This window comes from Anas platyrhynchos, chromosome 35, assembly GCF_047663525.1.
Source record: "Anas platyrhynchos isolate ZD024472 breed Pekin duck chromosome 35, IASCAAS_PekinDuck_T2T, whole genome shotgun sequence".
NCBI classification, from domain to species: domain Eukaryota; kingdom Metazoa; phylum Chordata; class Aves; order Anseriformes; family Anatidae; genus Anas; species Anas platyrhynchos.
In genome coordinates this window covers 481,721-501,985 of record NC_092623.1, presented here as the reverse complement: position 1 = coordinate 501,985, position 20,265 = coordinate 481,721, and the positions used below count along the sequence as shown (strand labels likewise).

At 38.2% G+C, this 20,265-nt stretch overlaps 1 long non-coding RNA gene and 1 pseudogene across 1 annotated transcript; one reads left to right on the top strand and one right to left on the bottom strand.

Annotated features, from left to right (window-relative positions):
- Positions 1-1,643: 1,643 nt before the first annotated feature.
- On the bottom strand, positions 1,644-14,205 carry LOC140000949 (serine/threonine-protein kinase RIO2-like; annotated as a pseudogene).
- Positions 14,206-14,632: 427 nt separating this feature from the next.
- LOC140000958 (uncharacterized) lies at positions 14,633-20,069 on the top strand. Its single transcript, XR_011806148.1, has 4 exons — positions 14,633-15,199; positions 18,535-18,597; positions 19,141-19,258; positions 19,440-20,069. It is a non-coding gene; the product is annotated as an uncharacterized lncRNA (long non-coding RNA).
- The last annotated feature ends 196 nt before the right edge of the window (positions 20,070-20,265 follow it).

Genomic DNA, 20,265 nt, shown 5'->3' with positions numbered 1-20,265 from the left:
TTTGGAAAAAAAAAAAAAAAAAAAAAAAAAAAAGGCTTAATAAAGATATATTAAGCTGTAACTCCCTCACTTACTCTACTCTCTGAAAAGTCTCGTCTGGCAGAGTAAATGAAAATGATAACTTACAGCCATCCATTAGAATACCTTTAAAAGAGTTAATGGATGCTTTAAAGGAACATTTTGAAAATAAACAGCATGGATTTCCATCATTCCATCCTTTCTATTCTCATGGAGCACAATCAAACGGGACAGGCTTTGTATATTTTTGGAACCCATTACCAAGACAGACTTCAGGTCATGCACCAGAAAGAACTCACCCACTGTGAAAAGCTCTAAATTAGAAGCCAAAAAGTGTGTGCACATCTTATGCAAAGAGCTTCAACTGAAATCTCATTAAGCAGTCACTGAAACAACCCCTTAACAGATAAGAGTGTAGAAACATAAAAATATGTTTTTTCCCTTTACATTTAAAATGGAAATAAAATTAAATTCAATTAGGCTGCTTTTCTGCCCGTGCTAAAAAGAGCTATTTGCATCAGGAAACAGCCCTACATACCTTGATAACAATCACATTTAAGATTTAATTGGACTTCCTTACTTCTGTCACCAGACCTTCCTGCAGCTTTGATGCTAAAAGAAACACTTATCTATTACATCTCTGCTCCGGCCTGCCATGCTTTTAAGAATGTATACCGCTGCTAGCTAAGACTAGGTTTTTTATTGTAAGAGCAAAAAGACAGAAGTTGAAAACTTTCAAAGCAGAGCATGCTGCAAGACAGGACAGAGGCTGTAATTCTCAATAGACTAAAAGCTGATTTTCAGTTAGGGTAAAGTAGAATATAGATAGTATCAGGTGTGAGTAAAAAATCAACCTCAAATCCAAACTTCCTCATTTCCCCAGCCAAGTAAAAGATTTAAAACGTTGCAAACTATGGGTTGATGACAAACTTTACCATGTCATACGTCTCTAGGAAGGCTCTTCACCTAAATCACAGATACATCAAGATACTTGTTTTTCTAGGTCTTCAGAGACCCAAAATAACATAAAAAAAAACGTGGTAATATTTTTTAAAAAGAGAAGTTCAGAATGCTCACCACTTTATGTAAATTGTTAAATGAATTAGATTTATTGGTAACTGCACAGCCAAATTCAAAACCTGAGTGACTGCCAGATCTCTACAGCACTGATTTATTCCTTTTCTCTTATCTATAGATCTTTTCAAGATCTATACAAGATCCTGGAGTGAAAGGAAAAACAAGTAAGAATTGCTTGGTTCAAAGAATGTACATTATCATGTTGTTTGATGATCCTTGTACAGGTTCAAAAGAAATTTTAGTGTTAAAAGCTATCAGTTTTTATTTCCTTTTGATTTTTAATTAAATCAAACAAATATCTGTTTGTAACCTGAGGGCAGAATTTCACATTTAAATTTTATGTTGTAGGAACAAAGGAAAATTTTTAAAGAGGAATCCTCTGCACATCAGAAGATTCTTAATCTATACAAAAACAGTAAAATTGACCTAAAACAAGATACTGTTGGAAATACTGTACTTAAATGATCGTACCTAGTACTACTAATTTATTTTAAATCACAGTCGATATTTTTAACTAGGAACACAAAATAAAATCATGCAAACAAAACCAGAGGAACCAGCGTGATGTTTATTAGTTTCCAAAAATACACGGTATTGTTAAGAACTTTTTCCTCCACTGTATAAAAGGATGCTTGGTTATTAGGTAACTGTTTTAGCTGTATGTACTGTGAGTTTTCTCATGTTCAGTGGCAGCTATGATAAATTATCCCCAGAAACTAGCTGCATCCAAGCTTGACTTAATGTTGTGCATATTTTCTCGACTTTGTTTGGTATAAACGTTTGCCTCTCCTTTCTGTAGTCGTCGCCTCAGAGCAGACTTCTGCTGTTTTGTCAGCTGACGTTTTATCTTCCTTTTCACCAGTTCCTACAAATAAATAAACAATTCAGTATCACAAGTTTTTGAACATCATTTAGTACTAACATTACCATAATGATACTGTATTCTCAGTACTAACATGAACATGTGGTAGTGAACCTGTCGAGAAGACCACCATGCGCTGAGCAGCTGGTGATCCACACCAGGGTTAACTCGAGTTTGCCCAGGCCTGCCCTGTGCTGTGCTGCCCATACTGTGTGGCCCCAGAACCCCCTGTGGGGCTGCACAAATCCCTTGGCCTGGGGCAAACTCAGCCAGCTTCTTGGGACAGAGGAGCCTGCAGGCAGCTTCCGCCTGGTTCCAGTGATTACCACTGCTCTGTGGTCTTGCCTTTATCTAACAGAGCAGAAAGAAGTTATAATAAGAACTTCACCTCTTCTCAACAGCAGAAATTGAGCAAGCAGAGTTGTTTCTTTGTAAGAAAATCATGTAATTATCTCAACTGAGTGAAAGGGGAGAACCTCTGCTACAGACAAGGTCTACAGTATAGCTATGTGGTTTGGAGTCAGGGTCAGGGCTCTAGCATTTGAAGGGGTGTACGATCACCTGTGCTATTTTTTTTTTCTTTTAGCGTTAGCTCTAATAAAAAGCATCTTAGGTGATATCTTGCAGAGTTTAGGTGCCTTTCATTCAGGAATCATAATGAACCAGTACTTTTCAGTGCAAAACATATGCCTTCAGCAAAAATGATAATGTCCTGTGCTTGGAGATTTGACAAACATCTTGTACGTAGAAAAAGGACCAAGAGAGTTTGCTCCAGCACAAGGAGAGATCTCCTTGTCCTTATCACAACCCATGAATATTTTTTACGTCATCATGTTTTCTCCCCCTTTTTCCACCTGAGGACAGGGCTAAGAGAAGCATGGAGGAGCTGAGGTACCTGCTGGTGCAAAATTACCCCACAATCTAGTAACATTTCTTTTGCATTTACCCCAATTTCTCTTGCCTTGTTTTTTGTTTATGATACTGTCAGCACATTAAGTAGTAAGTTGGTAGTTAAGTCAGGAACCAGAAAGAATTCTTTTGGCACTGTTTAAAAACTGCTGTGACTAATACAACTAAATTATGCAAATACAAGGTAGTAAATAAATCCAGGTACCCAATCCTGATTTCAGTAAGAATGCTGTAGTAATTACATAGTATTCACCTGAATAGTAGTTTCCTAAGCTTTACCACATGCAGGTTGACTATCAAAAATGTGAATAAAAAGAGTAGTATAAGATCTGTCTTTCTTTCCTCGGAAGCTTAGCAGAACTCAGTATTTAAACAAGAGCATTTTGGAAATTAAATCTGTGAATGCTCTTTAAAAATATTCCAGAAGAAATTCCTGAGGAAAGCTGGTAAGAACTAGTTTAAATTGGGCCACTGATGTTTTTCTTCTGTCAGTAAGACAATTGTCATCCTCTGCTTTTTATAGGCAGAGCTCTGAAGGAAGGCTTCTCTACTTCTCCCACTTCAGTGGACAGATGACTTCCTTCACAGTTCATACAAGGCTCGCTAGAAGAAACTTTGCAATACAAATACCAGATATTTTCACTATGCAAAAATGTAAATTCACAAAATACTACTGCTCAACCACAGCATGCAAGTCTCACTAGTCTCTCCATCATCCTAAGCCTGACTGTAAGCAAAATGAATAAACAAATCTATCATTTATTATTTAAACTTTTGCATAGTTTGCATTATTTCCTATAATTAAATTGCAGCAGTCCCTACAAAGATTTGTACAAGCACAACAAGACATTTTATTTTGTCTGGAATAGCTTATTGTCTGTAACTCATAAGGCTTTCTTTTTGGCACAGTCACCCAGCTATGACTGCACCTACTGCTATTACTGCTATTGTTTATACATGCCCATATGAATTCCTTCTGTGTGTTTAATCTGGAAACCTGCTTATGTTTTAATGTGTTTCTTCATTGAGAAAGCTATATAAACAACAGAGAAGTGCTAGAAGCAGTAACAGGCATTGGCTCTAAGCAGCTCAGTGGGTCTTACTGCAGTGCCTTTTGTGTTTTTCGTTTTGCAATCACGTTCTGATGTTACAAATAGCTCATCATGCATATCCTTTCTTTAGTTCTAGTATTCAAAAGTTCAAATAAGATTTAACAATGGGCAGAAACATTTTACTTAGCGTAAGAGCATATAAATGGAAAGATTACACAAAGTAAATTGACACAGGATGTTTATGTGGCTGAATCTCTTGAAAGCTGCTTCTGCTTTTATCTTTCTTTTAGAACAGAATATTAGGTACTTAAATGCCATTTGAATATTTTAACAAGTTTGATGTGTCTGCCTACAGAAAAAACGTGTTCGCTAAACAATCAGGAAGGTTTCTACAGTGAGTGACCACTGCTACCACCTACTGGTGTACAGAAATATAATTTCAAATAGGGATCTATAGGCGATTCCAAAAGAAATCCTACACATTTAGGTTAGCAAACTGAAAGGGAAAAAATATGTATCGCATGGATCAGAAGCCAGGCGATTCCTAGCATTTATCCTAGCATTTATCCTAGCTCTTCTTTACTTCATTTCATAATTCAAGGCTAATTCTTTTTCTCCTTAATAAGGCACAAGGCCATGTCCTACAGTAAGAACAGGGATGACTAACAAAAGTCTCTCTTTCCTTCACACGAAGTCCTGTAAAAGTCTTACACAACTTGCAAACATGCTGTTCCCTAACACATTTATTTATGCATAAAACTGGCCTTTCTTCCATTTAAAATTTAGACACACTCTTTAAAATGTGATAGAGGTAGCCATACTGGATAGTATACTGAGTAGGGATGAAGAAAGATGTAAAATTCTGCCACAAAGTATTGATTTATGTAATGCTGAAAGTCAAATTCATATTGCCAAAGACACCATGACTACAATGAATTCATATCTATGTTTCAGAAATGTGGTAAGAGATGTGTTAAAAAGACAGATGAAAAAAGGCCAAGTTAAATCTTTACTCACGCATGCAAATTTAAAATACAAAAACATTAATTATGGGCAACAGAATTGATTTCTAGCAACAGAAATGAAATTAAAGTTGCTAATGCCGGAGTAGAGCTTTTGTGAAAGAGCAAAGAACAACACATGAAGTACAGCACTGGATATAATTCACTTGTAAACATGTAGAAAGCATCAGACCTATTTTCTGTGAACATGGAACTACAAACCAAAGATGTACATAGTAGTAATCAATTAAAGACAGTTACTGCTAACTAGGTATTTGTAAAAATATCTTCAACAGCTAAGTCCTAAGATGGTATCAGAGTAAACTAGACAGTAGCAGTAATAATTACCGGTGGAATGGTTGAACAGCTCCCAACACTGCTGGCTGACGTACTTTTAGTTCTTGTTCTGTGCTCCGCAATATGAACCATACTGTCTTCATTTCTAAAATATGTAAATTAATGTTTTATTCCATTCAGTGAGCATCATGTTTCAGTCATTTTTTTGATATACAATCAAAAGTGCTAGCAGAACATTTGAGCACTAAAGAAAGAACATTTACATTTGAAATATTAACACTAGTTCAAAAAACACGTTTTATGACAGGAAGGATTATAGTGCAATAGCCACATACATACTACACAAAGTAGTGTAAGAAAAAGAAGCTTCAGAACACTAAAAAGATTAATTCAGATTCTGTACATTGCCTAGGCGTAGAATTTCATGAAAAAGGAAAAATTCAAAAAGAAAACAGGGTATATGAACTTTATATATGCATTCAGGTACATGGGGAGCTTGCAAACTAATAGTTTGAATTTTATATAAGAAGGGGTTAGCTTAAAGGTAAGAAGGAATTTCCAAGTGTGTCAGTAAAGGCATTAAAAGCCACATGGTATGACGTTCAGTAAAATATATTTGAATAATATATTCCAAAGAGCTTGTTCTTGCTAATTTCAGCCAAATGAGGGGCAGAGGCTGAGAAAGAGCACTCTAATTATAAACTCGCTTGTCAAAGCTACTTAGCAGCAGCAGCGTTTTAATATAAAAAAAAACTTTTACTCACATTATTACTAGAAATAAAGAAAAAAGAAGAAAATTTCACCACACCACTAGACAGTAAATATAAGTATTTACCTGTAAGGTCTCAATTCCTTATTTAAAGTTGACAAGTCAACCAGATCAGGGCATTCATCGTTGTCCTTATCACTGCTGCCCTCTGTCTGATTCTCAGCAGCATCGTCAGGTATTCTTTTGTGCTCAGAAAAACCAAGTGCACAACTCTCTGCATCTTCACTGGACTTCGAAAGCACAGGCTGCCCTTCAACCTTTTCTAAGGCTGAACTCAACTCTGACATACTCAGTCCTTGTGAATTTTCACTACTTTCTGTGGCTTCAGCATCTTCACTGTGATAACAAGTCTTCAGAGGTTCTGCTTTCAGAAACCACTTCATATATGAAGTCTGCATTGTTTTCTTTATCTTGGCTGAGGAAGTTGGCGTTACTTTCAGCATCTTCTACAAATTCCCTCTCCTCTGTTGTATGATCATCCTCATCAGAGCACTCCGGGAAAAGCAGCTCATCATCTTCCTGCATTTCCTTTGTATAACCACTGGCAGCAATCTCTATGTCAAGAGAACTCTCTCTCCTGAAAGAAATAGAAGTGAGCTTTCTTTTAATATATCAAATCATTATGCTGTATTTTGGATTAAAAATACTATCAAGTTAGACTATAATTACCATGCTATTAACAAAAAGAGTATACTCCATTGGAACATAGGTAACATATTACAGTGCAGGGCTTTGGGTAGTTAGCAGAATGTAGCCTGACAGAACCAGACTTTCATACAAGATGATTCCATCTTCATAATCAGCACTTACTGAAAGCAAACAATTTGATTTTAACAAATATAATACTTAAATTATGCTTGTGCAAACAGAACGATGAAGGACATGTTGACACACACACAGACAATTCCCCTTTGAGAAAGGGCTCAGAGTGATATAAAACCCTTTTAACTGAATCAGCTTTGCTCTTAAAATATGTGAGAAAATTGTTTGCTTTTCAAAAGGGACAAACTACAGTAGGAAAATTTTGAAGATAATATTTGAAGAGGCGGTCACCACATGTACTAGCATTTTGAAAATTAAATTTAAAATTAAAAACTAAGTTAATACTTGATCCCCCAGGACTGTTAAATATGGTTTTAAGAGTCAGAGAAACTAATTCTGCGTCACCGTAACATTTACGGCATTTGGATGTATCTCTTTCCCCTAGCTGCAAGAGGTAAGACAAAGGAGACAGCAGATTTTAAGACGTGCTTCAGTTTTTGGAAACCACTTTTAGTAACTGCCAGTGAAGACAGTATGGATCCTTTTTACTGTAAGAATGACAAAAATATTTCAAATTGGCTCTTTTTCCCCCTGTTCACTTCTAAAATCATCTCTCAGAGGCATCCATTTTTCTCAGAAAACCAACGTAACTACCATAACATAGGGGAATTACGAGTCAGCTGGCATTTTTTACCTGATATCTTGGAATGATGGGAAGAGCTCACTCTCATAGTTGAAGCGTTTCTTAAAAAACTCCTTAATGCAGTTAACATCCCTGTCAAAATACCTGTTTAAAAAATACAGAATTGTAAAAATGCAATAATCAAGGAAATTAAGTCTACTGGTATGACAAACTTTTACTCTACTTTCTTGCCTTTTATTTGAATATTAATAACCATCAGTGACTCGAAGTGAGAAAGTACTCGTGTAGGTATACATACATAAATGCAGATTATTTCTATTCATTTCTTAATTGAAAGAAATAATATTAACTGAGAAGCAATTAATTACACATTTATCCTAAGGAGATTTCTACTCATTCATGAAACAAATTGCATTTGTAATGTATGGTGAAAACAGTAGAAAAAGAATTTGAAGCAGGCTTATGAAAACAAATCATGGTTGACTATTTGTTGTTATCAGCACTTAACTGGTTTATTTTGCATACATCATTTGTACGTACCATTCAGCATTTGGATGTGATGTTGATATCATCTGAGGGAAATCAATCATAGTGACATGATCATCATTATCCAGTATGAGATTAAATTCATTGAAATCCCCATGAATCAAACCATGATTGCCAAGTTTTACAATTAGATCCATTAATTCACTGTAGACAGCAGCAGGGTCTTCGATGTGGTGTACTTGGCATCTGGAAAGTTAAATAAAAAAGAAAATATCCTGAACCCTGAAGGAATTAATTTAAAAATATAGACAAGACATATGAGTTACATCTGAGAGAATGACAGGGTCACAATTTGAGTCGTAAGGGATCTCCAGAGGTTACTAGTCCAATACTCTGCTCATAGCTATGTCAATTCTGAGATTAGATGAGACTAATCAGAGCTCTACCAATGCGGGCTTGAAAGTTTCCAGGGATGGAAACATACTGTGCAATCTCCACCACACTGCCCTCATGGGGAGAAAGCTTCTCCTATCTCCAGGTTAAATCCCTCGTTTTAACTAAAGCCCTTTGTCTCTTGTACTCCTATCAAACACGATGGTTATGCTGCCTAATTTAAACAATGGATCAGCGAATTTTTATGTCTGGATTGTTTTAGGTAACTTAGGTCTTCTTGTATTCAAATGCCATTCAAATGTCTCACAAAAAAGTGTTTTCAAGACTAAGCTGGGGATAAGGCAAAGCCAAAAAAAAAAAAAAAAAAAGCTTAAAGCACTCCAGAATATACTCCAGCATAAACTCCAGAATAAAAGCAAAGTATATGTTTTGCCCCAAAAGTGCGCAGAATAGACATCACCTTATTTTTACAAGCAGAATAAATAGGCAGCTGTCTTATTATACCAGGAGCTGTCAAGAAGCCGTCATTTACAGCTAATTTGTGATATATTTTGGCCTGAATGCAACACTGTAGTGTTATGAGAACATATCAGTTGCACATACAAACAAAACACAATGGAATTCAAGCAGCTCTGTAATAGGCTGCTGTTGAATATTTTCATATTAACAGCAAAATTAATTGGTGACATTTCTTATAGCCAGAGGTCTGTATCATAAAATATATCATTTGTTCTTTGAATTTGGAAGTCATCTAAACTGGTATCTTCTGAGATGCTGATCACCTGAAATAATTTCTCATCTAGTACAGCATCTCCTTCAGGAAATGCTTAGTTAAAATTGCAGAACTGGGATAGCATGGTAAGCCTCACCTGCAATGCCCACATGTAACTTTAAAGCTTTCTGTCTACAGGACAGATGTGGAACTATTTAACAAAGGCGGGGAAACGGGATAGAATAAAGTCTTAAAAGGCACTTCTTCAATGTAACTCTTCAACTGTATACTTTGGGATTAATTACACTGAACCTTTGTTACTGTACATTATATAGAGTTATCAAATAGCTATTTTGCATTCTGCTATGGAAACAAAACAAGCCATTCATTCACATACAAAATTCAACATTTTTTCATGTTTCTGGATGTTGAAAAACTGAAGAAAAGTAATCTTCCTTGAGCAAAAAACAGCGTTCAATGCACACAAATACATAAAATAAAAAATAAAACAAACAAAAAACAAACACCCCCCAAAAAAATCAACACAGAAGTTCTACAGTGGCAACTGTACAAGTTGTAATCCTACCTGAATCTTTACCACAACATGGATCATGAACTGGAGCTCAGAACGTGGAGGATACACAACTCAATACTGAATATTTGATATACTGAATATATCAATATTGAATATCATTGAATAGATAACATATAGAACATAAAATTTCTGTGTAGAAAATGGTTGTAGCACTAACCTCTGTATCACATTGCTCCTCTGATGTATTCCGTACTTAAAAAAAAAAAAAGTCTATTTCCACCAGTCTTTTTGGACAAAGAGAGTATGTTTTTAGTTTTCCTTCTCTCACCAATTTCTCCAAATATAATGAAGCAGAACCCTAGCTGTTCTGGGCCTGACTTTATTCATGCTTTATTCAGCATGATCAGAACTGACTCACACGATAAGGAAAAACGTCATCCCTGCTGTCTTACTGAACCTATCGTTGTTAGGGTTTCTGTAAAACAGACTTCAAGCTTCCAAACTTACAAAGGGTAGCCATCAAGGAGTTCCATAATAACTGCATGCCTGTTGTAGTCTACAGGTTTTGGAACAGGAAATCCTCTGTCATACAAAGCCTGGAAAGAGACAACATATTGAAAAAATAAAAGATAACCATTAAGAAAACATTACATACCTGACAAACTACAAATATAAGATAAGCAGTTAAGCACCATTGCGGAAGCAGCATCCTACACATTATTCAACTGCTAACTGTAAAAGTCAAATCATGTGCTTAAGGAGGAAGAGCAATCTGAACTTTCACTACTAACTATGCTTCTGTATTTTCCAGAGTTTAGTTATCCTGCAGGTGGCAGGAAAACACAACGGGATAGAAAAACAGCAGAATCGTATCTGGTCTGTTAGCTTAAGAAACCACCAGCAGATAATTGGGAATAGGGTGTTAGAAAAAGGTTCAACAGTTCTTGTAAATACAGTTTGGCCTGGTCAGGTAATCCACACTCAGTCTCAGTAAGGCAAAAGTTTCTTCTTAAATATTAATATCCAGTATTACACTACATTAAAGATTAACTAAAGGTAGGCCATAGTATTTTGTAGCTCTGTTAGCTTGCTCTAACCATATTTACCAAATCATTCACTTGATTCACAGAATGGCTCAGGTTGGAAGGAACCTTAAAGACCACCTGGTTCCACCCCTTCTGCCATGGGCAGGGACACCTCCACTAGACCAGGCTGCTGAAAGCCCCATCCATCCTGGCCTTGAACACCTCCAGGGATGGGGCATCCACAGCTTCTCTAGGCAGCCTATGCCAGTGCCTCACCATCTTGAGCACAGAATTTCCTCCTAGTATCTAATCTCAATCTACCATTATTTTAATTTAAAACTGTTACTCCTTGTCCTATCACAACACTCCCTGAAAGAGTCCCTCCCCAGCTTACCAGTAGGCCCCCTTAAGTACTGCAGGCTGCTATTAGCATTCCCTTAAGCCTTCTCTTCTCCAAGCTAAATAACCCTGACTCTCAGCTTTTCTTCACAGGAGAGGTGCTTCACCCCTCTGATCACCTTTGTGGTCCTCCTCTGGGCCCACTCTAACAGCTCCACATACTTCTTGTGCTGGGGGCCCCAAACCTGGATGCAGCACTCCAAGTGGGGCCTCACAAGGGCAGAGCAGAGGGAGACATTCACCTCTCTCCACCTGCTGGCCACTCCTCTGTTGATGCAGCTCAGGAGGCTGCTGGCCTTCAGGGATGCAAACAAATACTTCTGGCTTATGTCAAGCTTTTCATCCACCAGAACATCCAAGTCCTTCTCTGCAGGGCTGCTCTCAGTGTGCTCTCCTCCCAGTTTGAAACTCATCGCTTACAGACCTAACAAATACTCTGTAATTATGTTTGTGGAAGTGATCCAAATTGACAAGACTAAAATACTAGTAGATACTTCACGAATTTTCCCTAGCATATAGTCTTTCCTAAGACAAGGTTAAGTGAAATGGCGATAGTTTATTCACTGCCTTTATTAAGACTCAGATGACTGGACAGCTTCACCTGAAATTTTATGGAAATTGCTTCAGTTCCATACGACTCCATGGCAAAGTTTGATTTTGTCACTTGAAAGTATACAAAATGCATCAGCACTGTCATTCTCTGAAATGTATACTTTAAGTCCACTAAAAAAAACAAATAAAAAGCATACATCCTAACATATACTGCAAATATGAAGTGATGAGAAGATAATCTGAGAAGTACATTCCAGACTATTACATCGTTGTTAATATGGTGCAAACAACCACCTACCTTCATGTAGGCAAACTCTTTCATTGCTGCTAGCCGGGATAAATACAGCCATGACATTTTGTGCCTGTGCTTATGGTAGTCACGCTTATTTTTCAGGCTGCGAAAGGAAGTTCTTCCAAGCCTGTGCAATTTCATTGCAAACTGCTGCTCGTCTTCATTTGCAACAATATAAATATCTAGGAGAAAAAACAGCAGCACAGATCTGAGAAATAAATGGTATCTGACAGGTATATAATGCAACAGTGCAGTGAGAAATCGGTTGCTTGACTTCTTGTAACTGCTATTTCTGGAATAGCAAAGTCTACTACACTTCTTTTAACAGAAAAGACAACCAAATTTGTATATTATGTATTACAAATCTGAACAAGAAGAAGTCATTGGTGAAGAGATTATGCTGCTCCACTAGTAGAATATCATAGAATCATTACGGTTGGAAAAGACCTCCAAGATCATCTGGTTGAACCATCCATCTGATCTGAAACATATTTCAGACTAGGGGATAAGAAGTAACTTAATGGCACACTAGAAAAGACTTCTCTTGACTGGACAGAAAACTCAAGGTACCTCTTACTTTAAAACAGTGTTAGCAATTGGCTATGTTTCATTTTTACCATTTGTCCCCTCTTTTTTTTTTTTCGTCATTTTTTAATGACAAAAGACATGCTGTGCCAAATTACAATCAACATATGAGCATGAGAAACCAAGATAGCACTCCAATAGTTTGGACTGTATATTACTTTTTTTTTTTTTAGGTGGGATGAAACATTTGATGTTAATCTTTTTGACAGAAGGCTTCAAAATTCTTTGCAAGTCACAAGACAACTGTCACCTGTTTGCAAAATACCTTTTAAGGAACCATCCAAGAATTGTACAAAATGGTCAAAGTGGAACAACACTTGTGAAAAAAATCAGATGTAGTCAAGACTCACACAGAACTTGAAGTGACCATAAATTTTGGTGTTTGACAGATTAACTGATATGACTATCCAAAGGTAAATTCACCAAGTTTCCAACAAATTAACAAAAATACAGACCCATTTCTTCTAAAAAAAAAAAATTATATACTGAAAACACTTTTTTAAATTACCTGATTCTTTGCCAACACCCATCTGGTTTCCAACAGAACTGATGACTTGCCGGGAAGACAGAGTTCTCAAGGCAAGGTAATCATATCCTGCATTAGTTAACCGATAGCCCTGGACAGCTAGGAAAAAATAAATTACACAACATTTCATTCCATATTATGCATGTATTTCTTTTAAAAGAAGTTTCATTTTGGTCTCTCTTTTATTTTTTTCCTGCTTATGGTACACAACACTCAAATAGTATTTTCACTGTTGGCTAGTATCAACCCAACTTGACAGTAAGTTTAAATTCGTGCAAGCCTTTTGAAAACTAACTGGATAAAAAGTAGACATTTTGTTAGCCCCTTGGTAACGCAGGCAGTGACAATGGTTCAAATTGCATAGGATTACTTTGAAAGATGATTACTTAGGAGACACGGCAAGGATTCAGGATTGTTTCAAAGACCTAAACCAAACCTTAATGGTCTGAAAAACGGAGACAAAAAGGAGATGAATTTCATGAAGACTCCCACATTGTGCTTGCAAAGCCAGATGCAAGTGCAAGACTAAAGGAAATCCAACGCTACTAACAGAATGGGACAGAATAAATACTACTTTAGTGATCGTTCCTGACTGGCTGAAGGTATAAGGTTTTTGCAGTCCGCTCCAGTTTGTCTGCTGTAAGACTGTAACACATTTGGGCTGATCCCTATGTGAACTTAAATACTACCTTAGCTAACAATTATTTATTTTATCCACGAATTTGGACGAACGAATCCATGAATTTCAGAAATCACCAACACCATTTGTTGCTGAAGGAGTTCACATTCCCCAGCTAGCCCCAAGGCGAGACGGGGCTCACAAACGCCCCGGACACCCGAATGACCAAGCTACCGCACTTCTGTGGCGCTGAAGAACCGGGAGGAGGCTCCCAGCGCAGGCCCCACACTCACTTTTGGTCCGCTCGTAGGCCAGGAGCTTGTGCTTGGCCAGCTCCCGCAGCACCTTGTTGCAGCCGCCGTGCTTCAGGCTGGCGATGGGCGCCACCAGGCTGCCAGGCACGATCTCGTGGTTCTTCATGTCCATCTCCACCTGCCGGGGGGCGAGAGGGAACGGTCGGCGGCATCAGCGGGGAGGGGACGGGAGGGGAGGGGGGGAGCTGCGCCTTCCCTTCCCTTCCCTTCCCTTCCCTTCCCTTCCCTTTTCCCTTCCCCTGTCCCCGTCCCGTCCCGTCTCACCGCGGTGAGCACCCTGAAGTGCTGCCCGCTGAGGTACCGCAGCACGGCCACGTTCAGCTTCCCCATGGCGGCCGCGCCCGCACCCCCCTCACAGGCCTGGCCGGCCTCACGCGGACGCACCGCGCATGCGCACGCCCCCCTCTCCCCTACCTCGCCCTACCGGCGGAGCCTGTTTTGGGTCCTGGCAGCTACATAGAGACGCGTGTCCTCCGATGTATCTTCGCATACCGAGCCGGTAGCAAAGTCACTTACAACTCAAAATAGAGAAAAAACAAGCCTCTACGAATCGAGACAGAATAAGCCTTAAGGTGATGGCTTAACCCCTCGCTCTACTCTAAAAGAGTTAATGGGGTTGCATGTGTATCTGCCCAGACCGATCCAGTGGGAACACCACCCACGGCACCAGACACCCAGAGCGCTGCCCCCGGCTTCAACTGTGCATGCGCGGCCACCGCCCACGGCCATGAGGGTGGGGGGGGGGGGGGGAGGCTCCCAGTGCGCATGCGCCTGGCAGCCCCGCTCGGTGCGCACGCAGAGGGCAGTGGGGCGGGGCGGGGCGGTTCCAGACCCGGGGGTTGCGGGTTCGAGTCCCGGGGCGGACATGTTTCTTCGCCGTGACACCCCGTTATTGCCATAACTAATACCGGGGCCCAAAGAGGCAGAAATACAGCTGCAGCCATCCCATCCGTGTGTGGTTAGGTAGCAATACCTGGGAACAAATCATGTCTAACCTGCGGTGTGATGTTGCTCACGGAGGCTGGTTTTCCATTATATGTTATCACGGTTACCTCTGTCTGCACCGGTTAACGCGAAAACGCCCAGCAATGTTTCTCAGGCGCTCAAATTTTGCTCGAATTTTGCAAATTTTAGCTGACAGAGCTGCAGCTCGCGAACCGCTGCCTCTGGGGGGCGGCAGTGTTTTAGAGATGAAACTGAAGTGTTTTTTGGTGGTGGTTCCTTCCCCCTCCGTCCTGCAAGATGGCATGGCAGAGAAATTATTTTCTGGTTTCTCATGTAGGTCCTCGTGTAGTCCTTCTTACAAGCTGCCTATATGGACTAGTCTATAAAGTATTTCTGCTAGAAACATGAGGAATATGTGACTGCAACGTGAGTATCCAAATGAGGTAACTCCATGCAAAAAAAGGGGATGTTAACTCCCTGTATAATCAGCTAATTAAGAGGCTGGCTGTTTCAATATATGCATAATATAGTGGACAGTAAGGCTATCCAGAATTTAATTCTTGGCTCTTAAGGCATCTGGAAAGTTGAATTTGTGAAATCAGATCTTAAATTTCAGCATGAACAGACGAACAGTTCAAACAAACAAACAAAAAAGCAAAAAACAAAATGTGATCTTAAAGTCAGAAGTTTAACCATGAAACTTCTCTAGAAGTCTGTACTGATGTAACTGTTAATAAGCACTGTAAAAAATACTGTTATTTTTGACTGGTCAGTATACTTCTAAGGACCTGGCTGACATCATGAAGAATACACATAAGTACATTCAATTTTTTGTATTTTTAAGCATTATAGGTTTCACCCATTTTATATGCATGCATGTATATGTGTATGTACATGAATGATCATTGTGGTGTCAGAAAAAACTCAGTGTTTATAAAGTTTTTCTAATGAATAGCAGAATCCATGCCAAGTGTACAAATGCTGCACATTCTCTTCTGCAAGGAGTTTTATAAATCCCCAAAAGCTGTAGGTTAGTGTAAGGTTTGAACAGTGCAGTTCATATAGTGGGCTCTTTCATAGTAGTTTTAGGAAACTACTGTTCTCAAGATAGATACGAATGCTTAGCAGTTTTATTGCTTCAGGTGTTCCGTTTCAAATGAAAATTAGTAATAAACCTAAAGGGAATAGATTGTGGGAGCGTTAAAGTTTATAGTTTAGGTAATTGCTAAGGTGTCTGAATTAGTAAAAAAAAAAAAAAAAAAAAAAAGTAATTGCTGTATGTATAAAGAGCCCACAGTGGTGGCTCTATGTTACCTACATGTTTATATCTGGAATTTTAGATCAGCATTTGGCACTTGTCAAGGAAGTGTTTAGTCACTTCATGAGCCTTAGTTGGTAGTCAGACAGCTCCGTTTGCATTGGAGTTGAGGCTTGTCTGATACGTGTGAGGTCTAGCTGGGGTCTATTCCCCCATCGTAGCTGAAAACAGCCTCCAAAAGGCTGTAAAGCAGGGTAGTGGATATTTTTAGAGTGGATAACATGGGAACCTTTCAGCTTTAATTCAATGATACAGAATATTTAACACTTAAGTCTTTCCTAAAATACTTACTAATTCAGCTTTTCAGATTCTTTTATTTGTTAAAAACTATAGGGCTTGCAAAGCACACCATTATTTTAATGCTCATGTTGAGCAGTATGTAAAGCTTAGTGCTCGTGCAGTACATTAGTGAGGTTTCTTTCCACACATGCAGGCTTCTCAGCTCTGCCTCATCGTGGTGGTACTGCTCTCAGTAGTAGGGATAAACATAAAGTCTGAAAGGTTGGCTCGTTTGCTAAGCTAGTTAAGTTTCTTATGTTTGGTGAGAGACTTCCAACAAGTTCTATAGACAGTAGTGTGTTTTTTAGACATTAAACATTTAACATTAAAGGCAGGTAACAGCCCCTTCCTGCAGACTGAGTGGTGCTAACTTAAGGTGTGTGGCAGTCAGAGGTGGGTACAAGTTGATGCCATGTGGTAAAATTGTATACATGTATATGCCATTGGCAGTTCTTCTGACTGGTTACTAAGGTTCTGTAAGCCAAATTCTATAATCATCAATCATCTGTTGTTTGCATATGTCTTAAGGAGGGCAGTCATTTTTCTTTGTCATTGTGATAACTGCTTAGTTTTCAAAAAAGGAAGGAAAGACAGAGAGCTTTATTATTATTATTATTATTATTATTATTATTATTATTATTATTATTATTATTATTTGAATTTGAATTGCTGTCCAGCCAGAGACATGGGCGCAGAGGGAGTTTGTCTGTCAGATGCCATTTAGAGAGCTCTGGTACATAAATTAGAGTGGAGAGATCAGAATGAGCCTCGATACTACTTCATTTATTTGATCACAGTGTGGGGAGAATTGAGACTTTGAAGCCAGTTTCTATGTGTTCAGATGGAGAATAAAACCATGAGAAGAAAAAGAGTAGAGCTCTCTCCTGGGCATAGAAAACTGGCAGGCTGTGACAAAGCGAGAGCTCTCAAAACCTTCCTATCAAACCTCAAACTTGGACCTGTCATTTTCTGGATGGCCAGTTTCCTGCCAGCCCACCTATTAGGTCATTAGAGATTGGAGGTATGTCCCTTCTAGGCCCTGGGTAGACTACCAGAGGGGCAGTGTCTAGCATCAAATGAACCTAGCTGCTCATTTTTGAAGCAGTAAGGACCTAGTGTCAGAAACTGGTTTTGTTATTTGAGCCAGGTTCTACTGACTGCATATGATTGACTCCAAGCCTGGACAGATATTCTCTCCACTTGAATACGTCTTTTACCAGAGCATAACAATCACTTAACAATCAATTAACAATCGACCTCATCGCAGTCTACAACTTCCTAGTAAGGGGGTGTCGAGAGGCAGGAGACCTTTTCTCCATTAACACCAGCGACAGGACCCGCGGGAACGGGGTTAAGCTGAGGCAGGGGAAGTTTAGGCTTGACATCAGGAGGGGGTTCTTCACAGAGAGGGTGGTTGCACGCTGGAACAGGCTCCCCAGGGAAGTGGTCACTGCACCGAGCCTGTCTGAATTTAAGAAGAGATTGGACTGTGCACTTAGTCACATGGGCTGAACTTTTGGGTAGACCTGTGCGGTGTCAAGAGTTGGACTTGATGATCCTTAAGGGTCCCTTCCAACTCAGGATATTCTATGATTCTATGATTCTATGAATTTATGCTGACATACTTCTCAATTTTTATGTTTTTCCACCTGTAGATTGCATCTCACTGTAGGTTGCATTTTAGTCTCCTAATTTATTCCCTGGTTTTTATTTTTATTTTTGTACCACCTCATTAGTGAATGTAGAAGAAAATGCATACTAGCTGGGCTGCATCCGGAAGTGCAAACCAAAGTGCTATAGATAGCATGAATGTAGGAAAAACACACTTTATTGTCTTAATGAAGAAAAATAAGCTTTAAACTGACTTTAAATATGTCATAAGACTTCATGGTATTAGAAAACATGCTAAAACAGGCTGAAAAAACTATTATGAATCTCTCGTTTTCCAATACATTCTTAGACCAAATCCTTTGAGATTCAGAGCTATTGTCCTCACTTTAATGTGACCTTCTTTAATGCAACCTTATAATACCTTGAATATACATCTCTATGAGCCTGTGATAATATTAAACAATCATAAGTCAATTGTTTTATAACTATTACATTATGAATTCTTCGTGGTACACTGAAAATTTGTTCATTGATCTTTTGCTTAATTCTACAGATACTTTTCTTACTACAGCCTGCATACAGAATGTTCTTTAAATGAGCACAGAATGTGCTTCAGGTAATTTAAAGGCTTCCTGGCTATCTTAAAATTATATTGATTTTCACCTTGAATATTCACCTATCCTTTATTTTTAAGAGATATACAGGGAATGTGGGAGGGGAAGTGCGCCTTTTCCCCTTTTTTTTTTGTCACTCAGCACAAGGACAGTTATTGCCCAGCAATAACAGTATGTTCCATTTAGAGTCCAAAGCACTAATATCATTACTTTTTCTCTAGCTTTGATGTAAAAAAGATCCTGATTGTGGTTACAGAATCATAATCCTTCAGTATTTATTTTGAGGAGCTGTGAAGCCAACTTTTAACTGCCTTTGTATTCTACAGCTTTTTGTTTACAGCCTTTCTTCCTCTCTTTTTTCAATCTTATTTTTAGAAAAAATATAATAATGTTGCTGATAAGAGAAATGTAGCAGTCTTTCAGGCAAGTAAGAATAACCAGTATTAAACAAAAGGTAGAAAATCAGAAAACTATTGGCTAAAAGCTGCTATCTTGAAATGAGACTTGTTTGTTTTCAATAAGTAATTTTCTTATTTCTCTTCAAGAATGAAAGATTCTCAGTGAAAGCTAGTAGTTAAAATTAATATCCACTTGATGTGAAAATGGAACAAACATCAGAAGGACCAAGCATTTTGCTTGGCTAAAGAAAGTGCAGTTCTCAAGGTAGGATAATAATTCTAAGTGAAAAATTTTCGTTTTTAAATACTTTTAATATTTCACTTTTAGAATTTGCATTTGCTTTCAAAAAGCAAATGTGGTTGGATTAGAAGGGTGTAAACTTGTACGTTCTAGTTTATTTTTAAAAGTGTTAACTTACGATTTTTTTATTTTTATTTTTTAACAGAGGAGGAATTTATCTACGTTGGGAATTTGTTAATAGATAATTGATGTATACAATGGATATGCATATACCATTTGGATTTTTTTTCTACTGTAGCTTCACGCAATTTTTGGCATTGTAATCTTTCAAGATGTCAATGCTTCTTTATACATTTCATGCGCTTATATGTAAAGTATGTTTAAATAAGCCACTGTTTTCAGTAGATCCTGCTTTTTCAGTGAAACTCGCGTTTTGAATATTGTGGTTGTCAGAATTCTGAAGCAGCAATGCAATAAAAGAAGTTGTATAAGATCTTTTATATACAGAAACCTAGATGTACACTTTGCATATATGTACAAGTGCTTTTCTCTGGTTACAGTGTTTGCAGTCTAGTGCTAGTAATCTTTACTATGAAAGGACTTTCTATTTTTAATCCTTTAGATAATTTTTCTTTATAAAGAAATATAATTAAAAGTGACTTTATTGCGAACAGTTTTGAAGTGCTGAAATTACACATGCTGCCTATTTTTCAAAGCCTGTTACTGCTAATGAGTTTTTTATCATTATTCTGCAAAGAATGGTGATGTTATGAATTGGTATGTTATATTGTCAACAAGCATTGTTTTTGAAGAAAAGGTTTGAAGATATTCAAAACTATCACTGTTGCAACAAATCTATTGCTTTCTTTTAAATAGTTGCGCCATCCATTACAGTCCTTTGAATTCTGACAGTAATTCAGGCAAACAGGAGGAACCAAAGACCAGATGATGCTTGTGTAGCAGGCATTTTTCTGTTCATTGCCAAGTGCACAGTTCACTGTTCGGTCACCTGTGTCGGCTGGTTTAGTGCC